Source organism: Physeter macrocephalus, chromosome 13 (genome assembly GCF_002837175.3).
Source record: "Physeter macrocephalus isolate SW-GA chromosome 13, ASM283717v5, whole genome shotgun sequence".
In the NCBI taxonomy this organism is placed as follows: Eukaryota; Metazoa; Chordata; class Mammalia; order Artiodactyla; family Physeteridae; genus Physeter; species Physeter macrocephalus.
The window spans coordinates 88097016-88108328 of NC_041226.1; the positions used below are offsets into that span (position 1 = coordinate 88097016).

Genomic DNA, 11313 nt, shown 5'->3' on the forward strand with positions numbered 1-11313 from the left:
CAAAAAAAAAAAAAAAAAAAAAAAAAAAAAAAAAAAAAACCAACCATCCTCTATAGTCAAGAAGCGTTTAGTGAGCATCTACTACATGCCAGGCACTCTGCTCAGAACTGTTCACAGGAGCGAACAAGACAAGTTAGGAGGGTGGGGAGAGAAGTGTGGTCAGGCTACAGCAGGGTAGGGGGAGTGTTTAAACCAGCCAGGCGCTGGGAGTGTGGCCCAGCCATCAAGGAAGGCCAAAGGACAAGGAGGAGTTAGCAGGAAGGGGGGCGGGGAGGCGTGGTTACACAGACAAAGGGATCGTGGAGCCTTTCAGCTGTTTACACCACTGAACATTTATCACACCTACTCAATGCTAGGCACTGTGCTAGGAGGAAAGAAGCAGGAGATAGTCTCCAGCCTCAGAGGGAGACAGTCAATAACCCGGCAATCCCACACAGAGTGATGGCAGCTAGACAGTGAAGCACCTGGGTCTATAAAGGCACAGAAGCCATGGGAGCCAGCCTCTACCCCTACCCCTACCCTCCTTGGCAAAGAGAGGGATACCCACTGAGGCTGGGAAAGCCAGTCACTTGCCCATGACAGAGGCAGGCCCAGAACTCAGGCCTCTGGACTCACTGGCACTGATTCTTCTAACCCTTCCTCTTCCAGGAAACACACGCTGACCACCCCCTACACATTCACCCACAGCTAATGCCTCTTTCCTCTGGGCCGCCTCTGTAATATTTCTAGTATTATGCTGGCCACTGTATCAACGTATTCCTGTCTGCCTCTCCTCCCAGACTGTAGCCAGGGACTGTGTTCTCATAGCACCATTCCTGGCCCAGACCAGGCACTTACCAAAGGATGGTTGAATGAATGAATGAATGAATGAGTCAAGAGATGGAGAGATGGTGTGCTGGGCTCCAGGGCCCCACATCCAACCCAACTGACTTCCCGTGAAAGCCTGTGAAAACCCAGAATCACCTCCACTCTCAGGAGAGTCAGGAACCAGGCCGATCCCTTCACTCCGACTCCTGCAGGCGAGGTCCAGGCCAAGCCAGCTCCCTGAGCTCTGACCTACTGGGACAATCCTGAGGAGCTTCCACTGTCCAGAAAGGCCATTCGAAGTTTGCAGAGGAAACAGCTTCCTAGTGGGTGTGCCCAAGGGATGGAGTATTTGGTTGAGTTCCAGGGGGAAGTCACAAATATTTCTTGGGCTCCTGCTCTGTGCCTCACTGCCCCCGGAAGGCAGAGGGGCATTAGAGCTAACCCCAAAGAATCTCTAAAACTGGGAAGACAGGGAGGCAGGGGCCAGTCATTCATGCCCCAGCAGCACCTCTCCAAAAGCCAGTCCTCCAGCACTGTCATCTGTCCTTGCCTCCCCTCCTGAGCCAGAGGAAAACTTGACCTTCACGAAGGCAATGCCAGTGTGACTGAGCCGTGGGCACTGCCCAGTCCCTCTGAACAAAACTCTCACTCCCCCGTCCCCTCCACAGGAGGGATCACCAACATCAGACCTCCTCCTCCTGCCTCCCAGTCTGTCTGTCTGCCACTCTGTCTGCTCAAAGGGCAGGATACAGTTCGTCAGGGGTAAAAGGTACTCCTAATGGAAAAGGTGGGAGAGGCCCCTGGGAGCCTTTCAGTTCCCCCAAATCCTTCCTCCACAATTTAGGCCCAAATTCCCTTTCCCGCACCAAGCTCTCTCCCTCCTCATCCTCACACCTCATCCTCAAAAGGCTTCTGGGGGCAGGGCAGGAGAAGAGCCCTCCGGGGAGCATGGTCACCAAGGGGCGGCCCCACCCTTCCAGCCAAGTCCCCACCGGGAGGAGGCTGCCAGCTACCCCGCAACCATCTCTCCTCCTTTCCAAAAAAGGCAGCACATGCATCAGCTAAGAACCAGCCCAATCTTGGTTCAGTCCAGTCCGGACCAGGAGAAAGAAGCAGTCAACAAAAGGAGCAGAATCATCATGAACCTCAAGAACCAGCGGCTATGCTGCTTCAGCTGGGGAGTCAACTTCGCTGGGTCTCCAGCCCAGACCTCATCAGACCTGGCTCTCAGGTCCATCTGGATGCACAGGACACCGGCAGGGTCCGGAGCCTCAGACCCTGGACTGGGCTTCCCAGCAACCCCAGCCCAGACAGGCCCCACGAGCCTAGCCAGGGATCTGCCCCCAAGTCAGGGCACAGTTCCAGCCCAGTCAAGAGGAGGGAGGGGTGTAAGGGAAGAGGAGGGGACCAGGAACCCAGGAGAAGAGAGCAAGTGGAACCTTTGAAAACAGAAAAAAAAAGCTGCCAAGGAGAAAGCCCAGAGGTGGAACCTCTAGTAAGGGGGGCGTGTGTGTGTGGAGGGGTGAAGATCTGGGGGAAGCCAGGAGATGACAAGGGGACCTGGGGAGCCAAGGCGGAAACTCCCGGTTATGTAGAGCGCAGGGAGGCACTGGGGTGCCTGGGAGGGGGCTCGCGCGCCGCGGCACCAGGGAGAGGCGGGGGGGGGCCCCGGTGACCCGGGGGATGGGGAACCCGGAGGTAGGCCGAACTGAGCTGCCGCGGGAGGCCCCCAGGGAGCCGGCCCTGGCGGGCAGAGCCCAAGCTACCCAGGGTGCCCGGGGCCGGGCAGCTGGCCGGGGACGTACAGGAGTGGATTTCGAGAGGTGACAGCTCACACCCCCTTCCCCACCCCACCCACTCACCTGGGCCCGCCGCGCGCGGCCGCCCAGCCGGCAGCCCCGAGCCCCTGCTGCTCTGTCCCGCCGCCAGCCGCTGCGCCCCTCCGGCGCCTCCTTTTGTTTGTCCCTCACTGCACCACTCAGCCTCCTCCGCCCCGGAAGTGACGTCACCTTCGGGCGCGAACGGGGCTACCAGGGCGTTGCCATCTTTTTGAGGGGAGCTCTCTTTACGCCTGCACCCTCTCCCTGCAGGTGCCATGTTGCTTTGGGGCGGAAGTAGCGGAGCCCGGGCTCGGCCCCCTTAAAGAGACAGGGACGGCTGTAACCTTCGGCGCCTGGAGACGAAGGGTGAAGCGGCCGAGGCAGGGGTGAGTAGCTGGTGCCTGAGCGTTGCTGCCCCGAGGTCAGGTGCCGAGGCGGGAGGGCCTGGAAACCGTTTCCAAGGTCGATTGTGCCAGACTACTCGCTGCGTTTGGTGCTTCTGATATTAGCGGAGTGGCTACGCTAAAAGGTTGACCCAGCCGGGAGCTGTTGCGCGCGCTACTCGCCGACCCGCACTCAGACACTGGGACCCGCCAGGGTGGTCCTCTCTGCACCCCCATCCCCCGCCTCACCCCCACCCCCGCGATCGTAGGGTACCGGTGGGGAAGAGGGAGCCCAAGGCGACTGGGAGAATTCTGGGCAGAGCCGGGGCTGGAACTGGGTGCCGGACTCCAGCTCTACAGCTCTAGGGATCCCGAGTCCTCGGAGTTCCCAGATTGATAATAGTAACGCCAAGCACGCCAAAAGAGTATCCATACAATGGAATACTATGCAGCCGCTAAAAAGAAAAATGTTCAATATGCACTAATATGGGACCACTTCCAAGATACCGTAGATGGAAAAGGGAAGGGGCGAAAAGAACAGCGCTGACCGGTGCTACCGTTTGTGTGAAAGAACGCGTGTGGGGGCATGGCTGTCTGCCGGTGTGTGCACCAGCTGGCTGGTGAGATGCACGAGTTGTTAACTGTGGTGGCCTCCGACAGGAGAACCGGGGTCGTGGGTGCCCGGACAAGGGGGAAGAATTTACTACCAAGCGCACAGGTTGGTTAACAATAAAGTGGGATGCTGCAGCTAATAACTGGCTCCCATTTATCTAGCTGACCAGTGCCTGGTTTCAGCTCTCCTGCTGGGAGGTCTTGTATTTCCCCATTATTTGAGGAGAAAACAGTCTCAGAGATTAGGGACCTTAGTAATATCTCATAGCCAGGAAGTGGAAAAGCTGGAATTTGAGCCAGGGAGGATTTTATGCTAATGCCCACCATTCTTGCTCATCCCACGCCCTCCTGAGAAGCTTTTTTGTTATCAACCGTGCAACACTCCGCGTGGGACCTGGCACCCAGCAGGCATCCAGCAGCTGTGTATTGGCTGTTTATTGACTGAGCAAGTGGAACAGACAGGAGACAACCAGCAGTGCAAAATGAAGAGAGGCACACATTGGAGGCCAGAACCCTTTCCAGCCTTGAGACTCTGGACCTGGCACGTACTTCCCTGAGCCTCCGTGTCCCCTCCTGTAGAACTAACTACAGTCACTGACCCTGAGTGCTCCCTCGGGTCCTACTTTGTGCTTTACATGCAGACTAGCTCCATTTTACAGGTCAGTAGGTGAAGTACAGAGAAGTTAAGAAAGTTGCCCATCACAACATTGTAAATCAACTGTACTTCAATTTAAAAAAAGTTGCCCAAAGGGGGTCCCCACAAGTCCCCACTCCCCCACTTCGGGAGAGGTTGTTGAGCTCCTTGGTCTCTCCCTCAGCCTCCTGGGGTCATCAGCACTAATCCTTGAGACACCTCAGATGGGCTAGTTGAGCTGCCAGAGGCTGAGGAGATGATGTAGAGCAGGACAGACACAGTTCCTGTCCTTGGGGTCTGGTCGGGGCAACAGACAACCCAGCAGTTAGCACCTGTGATGAGCTCTGTGGTGGGTGAGCAGCGGCTCAGGCCTGGGGAGCACAGAGGACGTAGCACCGAGTCCAGCCCCGAGTCCAGCCCAGGTGGAGTCACAGAGGGCTTCTCAAAGGAGGTAACTTTTCATCTGTGACTGAAAGATGCATAAGATATCTGGGAGGAGAAATGATGAAACTGGAGACTGGAGCAGAGACATCCTCATGCCTGAAGATAACTGACATGATCAGAGACTATGCAGGTTAGAAATGATCAGGCTGGCTTCTGCCTGAATTGCTCTTTCCTCCTAGAGAATGGCTCCTCACGGCAACATCTGTGGCTTCCCACCCTCCAGGCCACACTTAACCTTCTGCATCCGCAAAGGGTAGGACTCCCTAATTTCATAATCCAGATGGAGGCAACAAAGGAACACAGGAGAGTTAGCAGTGAGGAAGTCCTTCACACTGATGCCCCCTCCCCCCATTCGTTCGGCCTCCAGAGTGGCAGCCCACTTGCTGACGTTAGAAACTCTGCCCATGTGAACAAAGGTGTGTCAACACAGGAATGTCCCTCCTGTCTCCCTGGCCGTCTGTGCCCCCTGGGGTTATCAGGTTGCCTGTGTGCTGGGACATCTAGCTGGGCATGCCCCCCACCCCCGCTTCTGTAGCCAGCAGGCCAAAGTCACTCCAGCTGCAGCAAGCGAGGAATCACCGTCACTCCTGCCCCAACAGACCTGGGGCCACATTCCTCTCTCAGATGGCACTGCCATCTCCCTGAAATATTTCCCAAACCCTCATCTCACTTCCTCATCCTTGGACAGTGATACAAGCTTTGGATTCACAGCTGGGGTCCTTCTGTGCTTTTCTAAGACTTTCACTTTGGGTAAGTCATTTCCCTGCTCTGAGGGTTTCTCCATCTGTAAAACTGATATGACGCTCTCTAATCTTCCTGCCAGGCACTAAATATATATACATATATTGTTTTTTCTTGCTTGTGTAAAACTGCCCTAAAGAGTGAGATTCCAATTCTGAATCTGGATCCTGTGCCAGGAAGAAAAAGGAGTGGCCTTCCTACTGTGTATCTAACTTAGGATCCCCACCCGCCAACGCCTCTGGGCCTCTGGCCCGGAACCTGCCGTCTGGGCTCCAGAAGCCATTTCTCTCTCTTTTGCCAATTCCAAAGCCAAGGGGAACTGTGTCAAAGTCAGTATACTTGTTAGGGCTCCCCAGATAGGCTGTCACCTCCCTTGGGGCAGAACCATTGACTTGACAAGTTTTCACCAAACACTCATCTTGTAGGGACTCTGTGTTTTTAGATACAAAACAAACAGAAAAATCAGGATTCATTATCTGCAAGAGATTTTGTTGTCCTCTTTGGTTAACTAATTTTTATGGAAAGTCTTTTTTTTTAGTTTTGTTTCTTTTGTTTCTTGTATTCCTTTTTTTAAAAAATAAATTTATTTATTTATTTTTGGCTGTATTGGGGCTCCATTGCTGCGCGCGGGCTTTCTCTAGTTGCGGCGAGCGGGAGCTACTCTTCGTTGCGGTGTGCGGGCTTCTCGTGGCCGTGGCTTCTTTTGTTGTGGAGCACGGGCTCTAGACGCGTGGGCTTCAGTAGCTGTGGCACGCAGCCTCAGTAGTTGTGGCATGCGGGCTCAGTAGTTGTGGCTCTCGGGCACTAGAGCGCAGGCTCAGTAGTTGTGGCACACAAGCTTAGGTGCTCCGTGGCATGTGGGATCTTCCCTGAACAGGGCTCCAACCCGTGTCCCCTGCATTGGCAGGCAGATTCTTAACCACTGCGCCACCAGGGAAGCCCTTATGGAAAGTCTTATAGGTTAAATGTTACTAGCTTATTGTCATTGACAGGTTAAGTAGGCCAGGACCTGTGCTACATGCTTTCTGGGGGTGATTGCTTTATTATTGTCCCCACTGTACAGATGAGGAAGCTGACCCTGGTATGGCACGACTAAGATCCTATAGCTAGTGGAGTGGAGCTGGGACCATTTTATCCAAGTCCAAGTTCCAAATCCAAGCTTTCATCTTCTGTGGTTTTTCGTGTAACAGACTGGTCTTGCCTGGGCATGGTACCCCCTCCCAGGCCTCTTCTCCAGAGGTGCCATGGTTTGTGTTTTCTCAGTAACTGAAGGGGGAGGGGGCTTCTGACATTTTGAGCCCAGGTGTGCTAAACATCCTTCTAGGCACTGTATAAATCTGCCCGGTAAGAACTGACTCAGCCCAAATACCAAGTGTGCCGCTATTGAGAAACACTAAAAGCAAATATCCTTGGGACTTCCCTGGCCGTCCAGTGGTTAAGACTCCACCCTTCCACTGCAGGGGAGGCGGATTCATTCCCTGGTCGGGGAACTAAGATCCTACATGCTGCGCGCGCGGCCAAAATATTGAAAAAAAATTTTTTTTAATAAATAAATAAAACAAAATATCCTTACTGCACAGAATTGGCTTAGGTGATGTGGGGCTAGGCTGCAAAAACAAAATCACCTTGCCTGTCCTTGCAAGCTGCCATGCAGGGTGGAAGCTGGAAAAGGCGTGGCTCCTGTCCCCAGGGACTGATGTGCTCCTGTAGGCGTGGCTCCTGTCCCCAGGGACTGATGGGCTCCTGTAGGCGTGGCCCCTGTCCCCAGGGACTGATGGGCTCCTGTAGGCGTGGCTCCTGTCCCCCGGGACTGATGGGCTCCTGAGCTGATAGAGGCAGCATCACCCACCTCCTGAAAGAAGGATTTGGCGGGGAAGAGTTTAGACTTTGGAAATAGACGAACCAGGGTTTGAATCCCGGCTCAGGCTCTCTCAGCTGAGTAAGCTTTGTTCATTCTCCTCTTGAGCAAAATAGGGATGATGATGCCTTCCTATAGGCTGCTGTGAAGATGAGAGTTTAGCACAGGGGGGCAGGTGCATAGTAGGTGCTCTGAGTTCAGAGGAAGGCCCAGGCCGACCCAGAAGGCTTCAGAGAGGAGGCAGAGCTGGGGCTCAGCCCTGCCAGGGGGATCAGATTAAAGGGCATGTCAGGCAGGGCACAGCTTGAGCAAAGATGGGCAACCTCTATTCAAGAGCAAAGGATTCGTACGTCTGGAAGAGGAGAGAACATGGAAGCTGCAGAGTCTGGATTCAGGCCAGCTCCAAAGGCCAGGCTAGGGAGGCTTTGGACTTTATCCAGTCTCAACACAGGCTGTACCCAGCGGGAGGTGTAGCTGACATCAGCCGACAGAGTACTGGTTGCTGAGGCGTGTCCCGAGGGGTCACCCACCTGCTGTTCACTAGTCGTGGTGCCTTCTGGCTGAGAAGGTGGCCAATAGCTGCCCGGATTGATGGAGGCGTGTGTTAGGCGGGTCACTGACCGCTGGGCGCCAGCCCCTCGCCTGGCAGCAAGGAAACCTGTGACCTTAGATGCCTGGGAGGCTGTACAGGAAGGTGTCCTAAAGGTCACCTGGTGCATCTCTGCTCCCTTCTCCAGGCAGGGTTGGCCTCCCGAGAGCTGCCTGCATTGCAGCACTTCTCAGACTAAATTTTAGTAATAACAATAACAATGATGACATTTGTGGAACACTGACTCCTTGCCCAGCACCAGGCTAAGTGGTTTTCATGTGTTATCTCATTGTCTTCTCACTGCAACCCATGGGGCAGGAACTATCATTATTCTTACTTCAAAAATGATTCTCAGAAAGGGTTAGTAATTTTCCAGAAGTCACACAGCTAGTAAATGACTTCAGTCCACAGTCTGATTCCAGAACTTCACAGCCTCATTAAAAAAAAAAAAAAAAAACTGCATGGAAGTTTATAAGACCCCCCCGCCAAGCCAATCCCAGGGAGAGCCACTGTTAATAATTCATTCACAAACATATACAGTATATAATCAGGCAGTACTTGTTTTGTATGAGTTTCAGATACCACGGTTTAGTTAAATAACACCAGTCCCTCAATAACACGGTTCAAATGTCAGTTGTCATGTTATGTTAACTATGAGTAATTGCATTAAGTATGGACTTTGCTGCTTCCATCCACAAATCGCTGTGGAAATGACAGATGCATAATGGCCAGTGACCAATTACATCACTTCTTTCAAAGCCTGTTGTTGATGGGTCACCATGAGCGTTATTCGGTTCCTACACAGACAGCAAAGCATGTCCTTGTGTTGCCTCCCGTCTCCCTGTGATAATCCCATGTGACACTTTACAAAAATGTATCAGCAAAAGAGGGAATTGGCCAACACACATGAAAGTACAGCACAGAAATGCAGAGTGATAACACTGAAAGTGCAATTTGAACTGAAGATAAATGGAGTGATTTAAAAAATAGCTGGCTCTGGGAATGTTGACACCACAGCTATTTGCTATTCCAGAAGCTCTAGGTATGCAGCCAGGGAAACTTAGTGAAGGTACACCTATCCACATATGAATGGGAGTGGTTCTGACAAAAAGGATGAAGTTGTCCCGAGGAGGTGATGCCAGCAGTAACATCACATTAAAGGAACTGCCAAATATATTTCATGACATTGAAAGTACAAAGGATAAAATGTTTTAAGTTGATCTAAACTTAGAAAGGAGTATGATGACTCACCAATGCATAGAAAAGATGCTCATTCTGTATCTCAAGTTACACTACAGGAAGAAGGCAAGCACTGTTCAAACTACTCTTGATAATTTTCCCCAGATTTATTGAGGCATAATTGACAGATAAAACTGTAATATATTTAAAGTGTACAATGTGATGATTTGATATATGCATACATTGTGCAATGATTCCCACAATCAAGTTAATTGACACATCCATTATCTCACATCGTTACCCTTTTTTTAGGGAGAAGATCTACTCTCTCAGCAAATTTCAATTATACAATACAGTATTATCTACTATAGTCACCAGGCTATACATTAGATCCTCAGACTCATTCATCTTATAACTGAAAGTTCGTACCCTTTTATCAACCCCTCCCTATTTTCCCCCATCTGCAAGCACCTGGCAACCATTATTCTACACTCTGTTTCTGTATAAGTGATACCATGCAGTATTTGTCTTTTTTCTTTCTGGCTTATTTCATTTAGCATAATGCATTCCAGTTTCATCCATGTCATCACAAATGGCAGGATTTCCTTTTTTTTAAAGACTGAATAATACTCCATTGTATATACATAAATACCACACTTTCTTTATCCATCCATCCATCAACAGACCCTTAGGTTGTTTCCAAATGTTAACGCTCATGAATAATGCTGCAGTGAACATGGGAGTATAGATATCTTTTGAGACAGGGTTTTCGCTTCCTTTGGATGTATACGCAGAAATGGGATTGCTGGATCGTCCTTGATACATTTTGATAAAGAAAGAAAACTCTTGAATTCCAAAGTTTTTAATTTAAATTACACTAGTAATTTAATAAGTATTAAATTTATTACTAGTTTTACTACTTTTTTATTTGTCTCTACGTGTGTAACAGACCATCAAGAGTTTTTAATGCTTCAACAACAACTTTGAAAGGTCACAGAACAATCATAATTTTTCCCATTAATTATTAAGTTCTCTTTGCATGATTTCAGCTTGCATGGTCATTTTTACAGTCCCACAGTACAGTGGGAAGTGAGGACTGTGTATGTGTATGTGTATGCATGTACCACCACATATGTATCTATCTGTATAATTTTAAAATGCAAATGGAGTATATTGTCTTCAACCTGCCTTTTTTTCCTACATACGTTTTTAAAATTGAGGTAAAATGCACATAACATACAATTAACCATTTAAAGTGTTCAGGTCAGTGGCATTTAGTGTATTCACAGTGTTGTGCAACCACCCCTTCCGTCTAGTTTCAAAATGTTTTCATTATCTCAGAAAAACACCCATTGAATAATCACTCCACATTGCCCCCTCCCAGGCCCTGGTAACTACTAATCTGCTTTGTGACTCTATGGATTTGCCTATTCTGGATATATCCTATAAAAATAATCATACAATAGGTGGCCTTTTGTGCTTGACTTCTTAGGATAATGTTTTCGAGGTTCATCCAGGTTGTATTGTACCATGTATCAATATGTCTGTTGTTCCTTTTTATGGTTAAATAATATTCCATTGTATGAATATACCCTAATTTACCCATTCTTCTGTTAAGGACATTTGGGTTGTTTCCACGTTTGACTATTATGAATAACGCTGGTATTAACATTCATGTACAAGTTTCTGTGGGGACATATGTTTTAAATTTTTTCCGGTATATACCTAGGAGTGGAATTGCTGGGTCATAAGGTAATTCTATGTTTGGACTTCATAAAAATGTAAAACTTTTGTGCATCAAAGGACACTAGCAAGAATGTGATCAAGGTCATTGTTTCCTTTTGAGTTAATTTTTGTAGATGGAGTGAGATAGAGGTCCAACTTTATTCTTTTTTTTTTTTTTTTTTTTTTTGTGGTATGCGGGCCTCCCTCTGTTGCGGCCTCTCCTGTTGCGGAGCACAGGCTCCGGACGCGCAGGCTCAGCGGCCATGGCTCACGGGCCCAGCCGCTCTGCGGCATGTGGGATCCTCCCAGACTGGGGCGCGAACCCGGTTCCCCTGCATAGGCAGGCGGACGCGCAACCACTGCGCCACCAGGGAAGCCCCTGTTTTTTTTTTTTTTTTCAACTTTATTCTTTTGCAAGGGGCTATCCAGTTGTCCTAGCACGATTTGTTTTTTTTTTTGTTTTTTTTTTTGCGGTACGCGGGCCTCTCACTGCTGTGGCCTCTCCCGTTGCGGAGCGCAGG

The 11313-nt window shown here is 50.1% G+C and overlaps 2 protein-coding genes across 5 annotated transcripts in view; one reads left to right on the top strand and one right to left on the bottom strand.

Annotated features, from left to right (window-relative positions):
• The window catches only part of LRRC8A (leucine rich repeat containing 8 VRAC subunit A), a 26536-nt gene extending 23770 nt beyond the window's left edge, over positions 1–2766 (bottom strand). Inside the window, exon 1 of the mRNA XM_024126191.2 lies at positions 2670–2766. The gene's annotated coding sequence lies outside the window, so the exon portion shown is untranslated. The remainder of the gene's footprint in view (positions 1–2669) is intronic.
• KYAT1 (kynurenine aminotransferase 1) overlaps positions 2567–11313 on the top strand; it is a 35637-nt gene continuing 26890 nt past the window's right edge. Inside the window, exons 1-2 of one of the 4 annotated variants that reach the window (XM_024126460.3) lie at positions 2567–2630; positions 2898–3013. The gene's annotated coding sequence lies outside the window, so the exon portion shown is untranslated. The remainder of the gene's footprint in view (positions 2631–2897; positions 3014–11313) is intronic. The other 3 variants (XM_028497300.2, XM_007103778.3, XM_007103780.3) reach the window with 3 other exon arrangements.